This window comes from Peromyscus californicus, unplaced genomic scaffold, assembly GCF_007827085.1.
Source record: "Peromyscus californicus insignis strain IS unplaced genomic scaffold, ASM782708v3 Scaffold_10__1_contigs__length_136768540, whole genome shotgun sequence".
Lineage (NCBI taxonomy): Eukaryota > Metazoa > Chordata > Mammalia > Rodentia > Cricetidae > Peromyscus > Peromyscus californicus.
In genome coordinates, this window is record NW_026294391.1 from 77,225,095 (window position 1) to 77,239,679 (window position 14,585).

Genomic DNA, 14,585 nt, shown 5'->3' on the forward strand with positions numbered 1-14,585 from the left:
GATTAAGGGCATGGGCTACCACTGCCTGACTTCTGTTCCTGGCTCATTATGACCTCTGATCTCCAGGCAAACTTTATTTATTAACATACAAATAAAATCACATTACAGCACAATTAAAATATCACATTTCCCCTTTTTATTCTAATTAAAAACAGAAAGCCAGGCAGTGGTGGTGCATGCCTTTAATTCCAGTACTTGGGAGGCAGAGGCAGGCAGATCTCTGTGAGTTCAAGGCCAGCCTGGTCTACAAAGTGAGTTCCAGGAAAAGTGCAAAGCTACACAGAGAAACCTTGTCTCGAAAAACCAAAAAAAAGAAAGAAAGAAAGAAAAGAAAAAGAAAAAAGTTATAACTAATATAAGAAAAACTATATACAATAAGTACAATAAGTATATACAATATATACAAGCAATAAATACCTCAACAATGTCTAGTCCATTTGCATTTGACAAACTCAAAGAAAATATTCCATTATCTATACTATTTTGGTAAGACCAAAATGTACCTGAATCACTTTCTATCCTAGCTTCTATTACTAACAGAGAATTATCTTATAATGTCTTTCAAATTTATACACTTTACACCTCTTTAGTGAGTTTCTTTTCTGAATTTCTTAACAAGGAAAACTACAACTAAAACTAATCTTTACCTATAACCATAGCTATCTAATCTTCAACTCCCTCAGAGACCCAAGAAGGAAATAATATTACCTAATAAAACAGGAAGTGCAAACAAGTGACTTCCAAAAAAATGTGAGTTGACAGAAACAGCCAGCTGCCTGGACAGTCACCCAAGATTTCTCCACAATATTGGGGCATCATCTTCAGCCTATAAGCTTAGCATATCTGACAGATTCATTTGTGAAGTAAGATGTATACAATGCCTACAGTTCGACCTCACAATTCAGTGAGAGTAGTCCACGTACCAGATAAACTTGAATTCCACCAGTGTCCTGTCATCATTCAGGATTTTAAATTCTGGAAATTGTTGATGTTTTTGGAATTCAGCTGTCCATTCTTCTTGGCTTGTGGGTGGCTTCATCTCTTTGATTAAATTCCACTCTACCATTGAGAGGTTAGACTCCATTAGCTTAGTTACTCTTTCAAGAATAACTGTTTCAGCTGCTGTTCCATTGCACACCAGAAGCCATCGGTCCACTGCCTGTTCAGCTGCCTTTGAAGAAAGGGGCACTGTACCTTTTCGGGTTTGCTAAGGCTACTTCAGCGATGGTGCCTATTGTCCTGGCCTCAGAGGATGCCTGTTGCTAAAGCCAAAACCACCTTGTCATGGCAAGAATTGGTAGTCCTTTGTTTAGTGTCCTGTCTGTCCATTTTGTCCTGGTTGTCAGCAGTCAATTTGAGGATAATTTGTTGTCCAGCTGCTAACTTTTGCCACAATGAAAGTTAACTCCATATGCAGTTTCTTCAATGCCCATAACTTCTCTGAGGTAGATTGGTGTTGCCAGGAGCTGACATGTCTCATAGTCATAAAAAAAAGAAAAAAATTCAAGGTTATTAAAACATGTAGACCTCTGAAATGTTTGAAGATGACCTGTCTATCTAAAATATATCTGCTGAACCTTGAAAACATACCTAATATGACTACAAGTTCAATTGTAATGTCTACCTACTAACTTTCATTTCTTTATATCCTAATAGTTGGTAATAATAACATTCAAGGATTAGCAAATTGCATTATAATGTTAAATGAACTGTATAAGTACAATATCTTGAGCAAGATTAGAAATACATGTATAGCATTTTCTAACAATATCAATCTCAATATATGTATAATTTGTATACAATATACAAAAATCCAATCCAATGTAAAGAATTTAAAACCAATAACTGTTTTTTAAAAGTAGATTCAATAATCTATCTTTTTGTCTATATTGTATCTATATCGCCTCTTTACTTTTCAGAGTAGATTCTATATATCTTTTTTGGGGAAGTTCACTTTCTTTAATGTTGTACAAAAAATGTATGAGTAGAACAAACAATTAATGAGCACTGTCATATGTTTACACCACTATCTAGTTCATATTAATTTTACTCTTTAAACACTAAGGAGGTGGCAATTTAGGAAACAAGAGAAAACCAAAAATTCTCTACAATTCTTCTGTGTGTGTAAGCTGTGCTCACAGAGATGGCTTTACTTCTATATGCAGGAATTCAGTTGTAGATAAAATTGAACCTGCTTAACAGCTGAGGAAGACTAGAAATGAGAGGTCGATATCCTGGTGCATTGTCATACAATTCAAACAATGGTGTAGCTACCAGCTTGTAATTTTTCAGTACTGCAAATAAGGCTTTCTCTGGAAGTTGAACTAGAAACAACTTCTTATGTTCCTTGGGCTTTGTAATATGTACAGGAATATATGGATACTGAGGAGGTTCAAAATTTGTTCTGGACAGTTACTAATGCAGTCATCAATGACCCAGTCTTTCAGGACTCCATCTTGACAACCCAGTATCTCTGTCATTAAGCGTTTTAGCTTAATCTTCAACTTCATCTTCTCCTGGGCTCTACACTCAGATGAAGCTGGATCCTGAAAAACACCATAAGGAAAGATTCTCAGGACCATGGCTAAATACTTGACAAAAAGCACAAGCATTTCATAGAGATAAGAGATCTGCTATTTGCTCATGCCTCTTTCAAATAATCTTGATAACAATATTACCAGGTAGAAAATTCTCCTCAGTTGTGACTCCTCTCTCTTTCCTAACTCTCAGTCCTCATTTAGCCTCCTAAATGCTAGAAGTATTCCAAAACATCCAGTTAGAATCAAAAACTTTGAAAAATTGATGCCTTTAATTCTTACGATATATGTAGAAATGAGGTGATTTAGCCCTAATTGGTATATTGACTTGATTTATCAATTTTGAGCTATTAAAAAATTTAAGATTTTATGCCCTTCTCAGAACACAGTCCATGAATGAAACAGTGCAAAAGAGATTTGCTATGGATATCACTCTGTATAAATAAAGTGCTTATTGGCCAGTAGCCAGGCAGGAAGTATAGGCAGGACAAGCAGAGAAGAGAATTCTGGGAAGTGGAAGGCTGAGGCAGACAGATGCTGCCAGCTGCTGCCATGAAAAGTGAGGTGTAAGGTACCGGTAAGCCACGAGCCACGTGGCAACTTATAGATTAATAGAAATGGGTTAATTTCAGATATAAGAACTAGATAGGAAGAAACCTGAGCCAATAGGCTAAGCAGTTTAAATAATATAAGAGTCTGTGTGGGCTGCGGGACTGCCAGGGCTTGGCGAGAGCTGGAGAGAAGCTCTCCAGCTAGAGATTTTTGAGAGTTTGTGAGAAAACTCCAAGTAAACAAGACAAGAGTCTTGTATCCTCTGTTCCTCCATAACATGGATTTGGTCTTAGAATATGCTTTCTTGCCCCTCCCAGGTGTAGCAAATTGGAGTGTGTAGCATGAAACTTAAAAGGTCTTATTAATAAAAACAAACCCAGAGCCAGGTATTGGGGTGAATACTGAAAAATCAGAGAAGCAGAATAAGACAGCTAACCTCACCTTGCCAACTACCTAGCTGCTGTGGATATCACTCTATATAAATAAAACACTGATTGGCCAGTGGCCAGGCAGGAAGTATAGGCAGGACAAGGAGAGAGGAGAATGCTGGGAAGTGGAAGGCTGAGGGGGAGAGACCTGCCAGCCACTGCCATGAGAAGCAAGATGTAAGGTACCGGTAAGCCATGAGCCACGTGGCAACTTATAGATTAATAGAAATGGGTTAATTCAAGATATAAGAATTAGATAACAAGAAGCCTGCCACAGCCATACAGTTTATAAGTAATATAAGTGTCTGAGTGATTATTTTATACGTGGGTTGTGGGACTGAGGGGCTTGGTGGGACCTGGAGAGAAGCTCTCCAGCTACACCCAGCAGATCTTGTTTCCTCAAACCGGAAGCCTCTAAGTCCTCACCCAAATGGATCTCAGCTGAGCTGCTCCTCAAATGCCTAAAAGTTTAAATAGCCTCTAGTTCCTGGTCTTCATGCCTTATATACCTTTCTGCTTCCTGCCATCACTTCCGGGGATTAAAGGTGTGTGTCTATCCCAAGCAAAGACATGAGATCTCAAGTGCTGTGAACAAAGGTGTATTTCACCATGCCTGGCTATTTCCAGCACAGCCTTGAAATCACAAAAATCTGGATGGATCTCTGACTCCAGAATGCTAGGATTAAAGGTGTGTGTGCCACCATTTTCTGGCCTCTATTTCTATCTAGTGGCTGTTCTGTTTGCTGATCCCAGATAAGTTTATTAAGGTACACAATATATTGGGGGATATAATATGTAGATGAATTTCTAAAAATGTAGACTATTGTCTAAATGGTCTTATTAAATAAAAAACATGGAGCCAAATATAGGGGTGAAAGCCTTAGAGATCAGGGAAATAGGGAAAGTCAACAGCCAACCTTTCCTCACCAACTCTGCAGCTTCCAAATGTGAGGTACTCCCTGTCTACCCACACCTTTATATGCCTTGCTTTTCTGCTCTCTCATTGGCTCTTAGCCCAGCTACCTCACTTCCTTGTCACTGTCTGTCTGTATAGACCTCAAGTTCTCTATGGTTGGTATTTGGATTAAAGGTGTGTGTCACCATGCTTGGCTCTGTTCCCTAGTATGGCCTTGAACACACAGAGACCCTGTCTGCTAAGTCATTGGATTAAGGGCATGTGCTGCCTGACTTTGTTTTCTTAAAATGGCTGGCCTTTCACTCTAATCTCCAGGCAAGCTCATTTATCAATAAAATATCACCACAGGACTGGGTTTGCTTCAGATTACTCATTGCTTCTTATATTTCTTATTAAAAAAATTTTTGTTGGACAGTGGTGGTGCAAGCCTTTAATCTCAGCACTCAGGAGGCTGAAGCAGGTAGATCTCTGTAACTAGAGTTTTCCTGCCTGGCCCACAGTCAGGACAAATCTCTCTCACCTGCCAGTCCCACAGCCGCTCAAACCCGACCAAGTAAACACAGAGACTTATATTGGTTACAAACTGTATGGCCGTGGCAGGCTTCTTGCTAACTGTTCTTATAGCTTAAATTAATCCATTTCTATTAATCTATACCTTGCCACATGGCTGGTGGCTTACCGGCATTTTCACATGCTGTTTCTCATCGTGGCGGCTGGCAGTGTCTCTCTGACTCAGCCTTCCACTTCCCAGCTTTATTCTCCTCATTGTCCCGCCTATACTTCCTGCCTAGCCAATGGCCAATCAGTGTTTTATTTATTGGCTAATCAGCGACACATTTGCCATACAGAACATCCCACAGCAGATCTCTATGAGTTCAAGGCCATCCTTGGCTACAGAATTAGTTCCAAGACAGCTGGGGTTGCAAAAAGTAACCCTGTCTCAAAAAAAAAAAAGAAAGAAAAAAAAAAGTTTCCAAGCATGGGTTGTCCTTGTTACTGTATACAGCCTAAACGCCTAAACTCATGTGAATTTTGCTCATAATACTTTGCCTAACTCCCAAAGTACCCTCAGAATATGAATTTTTCAATGCTCTGAATAAATTTGTCTACTGCATGAGACTTTAGTCTACCTCATTTTAAGGCTCCATTCTCCCAGGTTCATGCTGCCAACTGTAGAAGTAATGCCTAAGCAGTTTATCCACATTTTCATTTTCTTATTTTTGATTATTTTACCATGTGCCTCTGCAAATAAAAGTCATATTTTATATAAGATATCCTTCTAAAAGTATTTTAATAAATATATATATTCATATATATAGTAATAGTTTGGTTATCCTCTTATCTCCTTCTTAGACCTATTATCTCCCCTTTTCTTCCCTAGAAATATCTTCCTATATCACTCTCATTTTAAAATTAGCATATAAGGTATTATATAATTTCATGATAATTTATTTTCTATGTTTCTATTGCTTTAATATGAGAACATAATATGTTAGATAGCATTGGGAGATATTCCAACAGGATTTTTTGGTCCTACTTTCCCTCACAGCCTTTACCCTGTTACCCTTTGTGACTTCTTATGCCCCCCATCTTTACTTTTGTGTAGACTAATTTCTTAATCGTCTTATTGAATAAAAAACACAGAGCTAAATATAGGCGTGAAAGCTAGAGAGATCAGGGAAATAGGGAAAGTCACCAGCCAAACTTTCCTGACCAACTCTGGAGCTTCCAAAGTGCAAGCTACTTCCTGTCTCACCCACGCCTTTATTACCTTGCTGTTCTGCCCTCTCATTGGCTATCTTAGCCCAGTTACCTCATTTCCTAGTCACTGTCTGTCTGTATAAACCTCCAGGTCTCCTGGTTGGTACTGGGATTAAAGGCATGTGTCACCATGCTTGGCTCTGTTCCCTAGTATGGTTTCAGATAAAGGCCCTGCCTGATAAGTGATCAGATTAAGGGCATGTTCTACCTGACTTCTTGTTTACTCAAAATGGCTGGCTTTTCCCCCTGATTTCCAGGCAAGCTTTTTAAAGCATAAATAAAGTATCACCACATTTCAGCACAAATAAAATATCACCACACTTTTATATCCCATATGTCCTTTGTATATACCTTGTTTTTTTCCACCACCTCTCATTTCCCTGTCTTGGACTCTTGTCTAGATTTTTAGGTGTTACCCACGCTTACACTTGTTTGCATGTCCATAGTATAGGCTAGTATATGCACATGAGTAAAAAATATGTGGCTTTTGTCTTACTAAATTTTGATTATCTTGCCTAAAATTATATTTATTAGATCTATCTACTTTCCTTAAAGTTTGTTGATTTCATCTTCCTTTACTGTTGAATAAAATTCCACTGTATGTATTCCCCACATTTTCATTATTCATTCATCTGTTACTAGATATCTAAGCTGGATCAAGTTCCTTGCCTTTGTGAATAGGACAGAAATAAAAGATGTGAAACCAACTTTGTGGTACAGTAGTTAATCTTTTGAATAAATTTCCAGGAGTAGTAGAGCTGTATCATATGATAGTTCTATCTTTAATTCTCTGAAAAAATATTCATACTGATTTCCATAATGGCTGAACTAATTTACACTCCTACCAATAGTGAATAAGAGTTCTTCTTTTGCCAAGCAGCAGTGGCACATGCCTTTAATCCCAGCCCTTGGGAGGCAGAGCAAGGTGGATCTCTGTGAGTTCAAGGCCAGCCTGGTCTACAAAGCCAGATCCAGGACAGGCACCAAAACTACACAGAGAAACCCTGTCTCGAAAAACAAAAAGAAAAATAATCCTCTTTCTTCATATGTTGTGTAACATTTGTTGTCAGGTGTCTTGATCACACTCCCTTTTACTGGGGTAAGGCAGTATATCAAAGCAATATTGATTTACATTCCCTTGATAACTGTTGGTACTGAACACTTAAAAAATACTTGTTAGCCATTTATGTTGCTTTGCTTGGGAATTATCTGTTTCATTAGCCAATTTGCTGATTGGAAGTTTTCTCAAAAATCATAACTAGACAAAGATGTATATTCTTACCACTTTTACTCAGTACAGTGAGAGCAATTCTAATTATAGCAATGTGACAAGAGAAAGACATAAAAGCATGCTCTCCAAAGGGCAAATGGAGTAGGATGTCCACCATGGGGTGAATGGCAGCACAAGGGGTGCTACATTGTGGATTTTACAGAAGATTTTATAAATGTCAATGAGGTTTGTGGAATATCCATGTGGTAATGTGACCTTTTTTCCCCTTCCCAGTCATGATGGACTAGATATCCCTTGTAAGTCATTTCATTTTGTAGTTATCAAACTCCACAAAAAGGCAGTCCAAACCCAACTGTAAGTGAAACACCAATATAAATGAAACCATTTTGAGGATACAGATCCTCTGTTTGGGGTTTTATTTTTTATTTATTTATTTATTTTGCTTTTTTTGGTAAATTCTCTAGAACTTTAGTTGTTGAATAGGAGAAACAATTTATCTACAATCTTAAAATATTTACTACATAGGGCCATTTCTATCATTATAGCATGGCTAGCAAGAGACAACTCCAAGTTTCTTAGTTACATCATTACTACCCCCTTCCTACCTGACATCAGGCAGTTCCTCAGTACATTCTTTTGAATAGGACTTTGGTGCTGAGCCTGTGTCTAGTCTGTCTACTCCAGTGTGTGTTTCAAACCAGATTTCACCATGTAGAACACTCATGATTTAAACCGCCCTCCAGACCCCTTCTCTGTAGAGCCATTCTCTAGCCCAGGTCTTATAGTCCTATGGCAATTGCTCTGAGTTCCCAGATTGATCAACCGAGAAGGGGACTTTTACCTCTAAAGGTCCTAATCCCTAATTCTGAAGAATTACTTTTTAATGCTGTTAATTGGAAAGTTTTACCTATCAACTCCCCTGATGATACAAATTACTTTCTCCTTAGAATAATCGTATAACTACTTATTTTATGAGAATGTCTACAAGTTATAAAAGTTATTTTGAGCACATTGAAAACAATCTTTTAAAAGCTTTTCTAGTAATATCATGTTGTAGGGGTGTTTTACTATACCCATGTACAGTGTTTTCTTAACCTCACCTGTTATGTGCAAGAGACACTATTCACTTGCTATAAACTTCTATATGAATAAGACATGCACCAGTGCTTGTCCATTTCAGATTTTTGGCATTTGTTGTGCGAGAATGTTGCATTTTAAATTGAACACTTTTTTTTGGTTTGAAGTAATGGGAGAGTCATGCTTTTTATTTCAGCTTTGCAAATAATATTGTTCTGAATCATCAATTCCATTACATTGTCATCTTAAAATACACTCGTGTAGTGGTATTTGCTCTGCCCATGACGTTGGGCTATAGGGTCCAAGGGAGGAGATGCTTCTTGCCTTTGTACGTGACCTCTTAAAAGGAAAGGGAGAAGGGTCATGAGCTCCTTCTCCCTGCTTCCTGCTTCCTGATCTGTTGGAACAGCCAGGTGCATTTGCTCCCAGTCAGAACAGAGGACAACTTCAGCTGTTTACTCAGTTCTGTATTCATGAGTGTATTTCCTCAATTTATATCTTAATAAATCCCTATTACCCATTAAATAAACTCATGAGGAGGAATCATAAGAAGTGGTGCCCATGTGACAAAAAGACCCCACACTCCCTGTGGCTCCTGCCTACAACCTCCATGGCAGTGGTGGCAGGTTTGCGCAGAGGCTCATGTGCTCATTACAAGCATGCCTCGCTAGCACCCCCTAGCTGCTCAGTCCTAACCACATGGATCTGAGCCCCACGCACCCCTACTGGGGCCACTTGCAAGACCAAACCCTACCATACACATGGGGCTACTGGTGTGTTTCTCTACCCTGAAGAGCCTGCACTCAGCCCACACCCCCCGGAAACTGCCTGACCCTGCTCAGGTGACTGCCTGCACACAGTGGCTGTTCAGGGAGCCTGTAGGTCAGGCAGCTCATGTTGCAGCAGTTCTTGTAACCACTTCCAGAAGCACGTGCGTTCTGTGGTAGATGAAGTACCACATCAGAGAAAAAGGTGCCTATGCTAGGCGCCTTTCTAGTTCTGTGCTTGTAGTGGCCAGATGGAGTCACAGACCCCCGCATGGTTAGAGACTACCAGCAGATTGTTCCTTTTCTTTTAAAACTCTTTGGTGTAGCGGCTACCACCTCCATCTTTTGAAATTCCCACCACCATCGACACCACTGCCATTTTGTGCTCAGCTGCTATGGTGCATGCAGCCAGCCCCACAGAGTGTCTGCAGGTATCCCAGGCAGCACTTCTAATCGTTTGGTGTATTGCTTCATTTGTTGTGTTCCTGGCAGCTCTGCCCAGTAGCCACAGGTAGGGGCTGCCTGAGTTAGTGTTTTATTCACAGAACTCATTCAGGAAGTTGAGTTAGATCACATCAGACCTGCCTTGTATGCTACCCCAGTGACATCTGCTGGCCAAATATCACTACTACACCCAAAAACCATCAGAATTGGGACACCTAGAACTGTTAGGAATAGCGCTTGAGGATTTCATCTGAGGTAAAATTACTCTATAATTTTATACCTTAAACTGATTAATAAATAAACAAATTAATGACATTTCTTTACAAATTTTGAATATTTCTCGAAAATGGCAGACAATATCACCACTCAGGAATTTAAAAATTTTATTTGTACTATGAATGAAATTGTATAAGACATATATGACCTTCCTGGGAAGTACACAATGTTTGCCATACTAGCAATTAGCACAGTGATTCATCTCACATCATTGAAAAAAAAAAGGCTTAATAATAACTGCAAAAATGAGACATTAATGGGACTGATACAGGCTTTACAAAGTGGCAATGAAGACTTAAACAGGAAGATTCTTTTTCTGGAATCTGCTAATTTACCACAAGAACTTCAACTTTTGCAGAGTAGTAATAAGAACTTAAAAAGATGGATTCTTTCTTTGGAATCTACTAATTTACCACAAGAACTTCGGTCAATTAAAAATAACTGGACAACAAAATTTAATTTTGTTAATAATAAATACAAATATTTAATGGATAAAACAATAACCCTTCAGTGCAATCTTAATACCATCCAGATGATTTCTAAGGAAGAAAGATCACCACTTATTGATAGAATAAATTCTTGGGAATCATATGTTTCAGATGAACATAACCAATTGCATGATTCCATGAAAACTCTAGAATCCTTTACAACACAGGAGGTTCAAGCACTGCAACAGGTGGTAGCTAATTGATTTCAGGCTGCACAGAGCTGGAGTTGAGACCCCAAATGGCCTGGAGTCTCTTTGGAGTCTTCTCTCCTGGTGAGTTGTGGGCTTTCTCTGGATTCCCATCTCGGATTGCTACCAACTAAGTAGCTGCCTTGAAACTCCCTTAGACTTCTACTGTTCTATGCAGTTGACAGATTGTTGTCAATTAAGATATCTTAAAGGGAGAAACTAGTTAAAAGAGAATTTTTCCCACATTAAAAAAATGGGAAACACTAAGGACAGGTCGCGGTCCCAATGCCTGGGAGCCTCCTAAATAGTTTAAGTTAATCAACTGTCTTACCCCAGGGGAGACCTTGCCTTGGAGGAGGTGGGAATGGGGGGAGGACTGGGGAGAAGCCTGGGGGGTGGGAGAAGGGAGGACAGGGGAATCCATAGCTGATATGTAAAATTAAATTAATTATAAAATAAAATAAAAAACAAAAACAAAAAAATGGAAAACATTTTTACAATAGAGGGAATTCAGTCTCTGTTTGATAACACATTATGTGGTCTGAAAATGGAACAATTCAAAGGGAGGATAATTAATGTTGATTGGATTTATATAATGTCAATTATGAATATTATTTGTTTGATAATTTTTGCTTTTTCATTAAAAAGGATGGTTAATATGAGTGCCAAAATAAAAGTTTTTGAAAAACTTGTTAAAACAGATCATAGATATATTCAGACCTAGAAAGAAGAATTTAAAGGTGAACTATCTCAGCATCACATTATATGGTTACAGAGAAACAGCCTAAGGTTTTCAGTCAACCTTAATCTATCTGGTAACTTCACAGGAACTGTCACATGCTCAAGGCTGTGTATGAGCTTATTTGACTCCTATGCAAATGTTAGATTTGAGGAGATTCAAGGAAGCTATAGTATCATATGTTATGCATTCTCCATTTGTAAAGCAGATGTTAAACTTGTGGTCAGTTGGCAAAAGAATTATCCCTCAAGACTGGAAAGATTTGGTTAAAGCTATTTTAGAGGCTGGAAATCAGCTACAATGAAGAGCTTGTGGAAAGAGTAGGCTAAGACTTTAGAACAATGATGTAGAGATAGAGGTATGGAAATTTCCCAAGAAAAACTTCTTGGAGAAGGTGATTATGCTGATATACAAAGGCAATCTTTATATGATGACCACACCCTAATTCTATGAAAAATGGCAGCCTTGAATGCTTGGGACAGAATTGAAGAAGTAGGAAAAAAATTGAGTCATTTACAAAAGTTATACAGGGCCCCAAAGAAACCTTCACAGATTTCTTACAAAGGTGGTCTTCAGCAGTAAATAGAATAATACCAAATTCAGAAGCTAGACAGATAATAATTTAATCTCTGGCTATTGAAAATGCTAATGAATTATGCAAAAAGGTAATTAGGCTGTTAAAGGCAAGATCAACACCTTGGAGGAATGGATCTGAGATACAATTAATAATGAATCTCCTGACCATGATGATGTGTAGATAGGAGAGGTGATTTCCAGAAGTTTGAAGAAAATTAGTAATGTCAGATGTTTTGGCTGTGGTAAACAAGGTCATTTGAAAAGAGAGTGTAAAAAGGTGTTCCTAGAAACAATATTTTTTCAAGTAATAATCCCAACAGAATGCCCCTCCCTTCTAGATTATGCAGAAGGTGTGGCAAAGCAACATTGGACTAATGAATGTAGATCAAAAAAAAAAACAGTCAAGGTAATCATTTGCCTTTGCAAATGCCATGAGAGGCCTCTCAAAGGTCCCAAGGTCAAATTCTGTTCAATCCTTTCCTGTAATCATGAAGGAAACTCCTTCACAGAGCAATTAAAGAACCTAATGTCTATTGTAAGAAACCATAATGTTTTGGGTGATAGAACAGCTTTAGATTTAAGTAGAAAATTTAAATGGAAATCATAAATTAAAATTGATAAAGATTAGATTTGGAAACTCCTCCAAAGTTAGGGTTGGGGAAGGGTTTTAGTTTTGTATTTGCAGGTAAATAAAAAAACCATCTTGGAGAATTTAAAGACCTTGGACAAATAAGCATCCAAAGAAGAAGGAAGAACTACCCCCCCAAAAAAAATTACCAAGAAAAGGAATAATCTGTCCTAACATGATCTCTGAAGTGTCCAAAAAGATGGGACTCCACAAAGACACTTCCATCAAGATAATGTTAATGCTACTAAGTGGACAAACACCACCCAAACATTGGTGTTGGACTACAAACTGCTCAGAACAATTTCAAGATGGCTAGCTGAGATGATTCAGCCTTACAGACTACTCAAGCAAGGACTTGAGTTAAGCCCTGCACTTTCCAATTATGCAGAGACTAGACAACAAATGATATAGCTAACTCTCCCAGAATCTGACAATTAACCACAAATTTTCTTTTCAGGATCCCCTAAAGATTTCTTTACCAGCAGACAGCAGGAAGTAATTATAAGAACACAACGCCCATATTCCCAAGAGGTGAAGTAGGTGGTTTTTGGTCTTTCAATGGGTTGTGGATAATTATCACTGTTTAGGATGGTTGGTTACAAGTTGTTAATTGATAATGGTCAAAAAAAACTAAAAAAAGGAGACTAGATTAGGGTTCTTGTTTGAAACAAAGATATAGATATGATAAGATAAAAGGTAGATTATTGAATCTACTCTGAAGAAAAAATATGGAAATGATAAATAAAGGATAGATTATTGAATCTACTCTGAGGGAAAAAAGAAATAGAAATGATTGATAAAGGGTAGATTATTGAATCTACTATGAAAGGAAAAATAAAGAGGATATAGATATTTTAAGATGAAAAGATTATTGAATCTGCTTTTAAAGGCAACTATTAGTTTTAAATATTTTACATTAGATTGTATTTTTGTATATTGTATACAAATTATGTATATTTATATGAATTTGAGATTGATTTTGTTAGAAAATACTGCATATATATTTCTAATCTTGTTCAAGGTATTGTACCTATATAGTTCATTTAACAATGTAATGTCATTTGCTAGTCCTTGGAAGTTATTATTATCAACTATTTAGGATAATGAAGAAATGCAGGTTAGTAGTTAGTCATTACAATCAAATTTGTAGTCATATTAGGTATGTTTTCAAGGTCAATCAGAAATATATTTTATATAGACAGGTTGTCTTCAAATCATCAGCGATCTACAGAATATGGCATTTAGGATGTTTTAATAACAGATTTTTTTCTTTTTTTTTTTTAATGACAATGAGACATGTCAGCTCCTGACAGCACCAATATACTTCTCAGAAGATGATGGGCATTGAAGAAACTCCATATAGAGTTTACTTTCATTATGGAAAAAGTTAGTCACTGGGCAAGAAAATGCCCTTGCCTCAACTGCTAACAGTGTGCTGTCTAAAATGGACAAGCAGGACACAGAAGAAAGGACTATCGATCCTTGCCAAGACAAGGTGGGAGAGCTCTTTAGAAAATCCTGCATCCCAGATAAGTCTGTCAGAGAAATCTTGGGTGACTCTCCAGGCAGCCAACTGTTTCTGTCATTCTTCACATTTTTTTGGAAGTCACTTGTTTGCACTTCCTGTTTAATTAGGTATTACTATTTCTTTCTTGGGTCTCTGAGGGAGTTGAAGATTAGATAGTTAGTTATAGTTATAGTTTCCCTTGGTAAGAAATACAGAAAAAAAACACACTAAAGAGGTGCAACATGTATAAGTTTGAAGAGATCAAAAGACAGTTTTCAGTTGGTAATACAAGTTAGGATAGAAAGTGAATTAGGCCGGGCGGTGGTGGCGCACGCCTTTAATCCCAGCACTCGGGAGGCAGAGCCAGGCGGATCTCTGTGAGTTCGAGGCCAGCCTGGACTACCAAGTGAGTTCCAGGAAAGGCGCAAAGCTACACAGAGAAACCCTGTCTCGAAAAAACAAAAAACAAA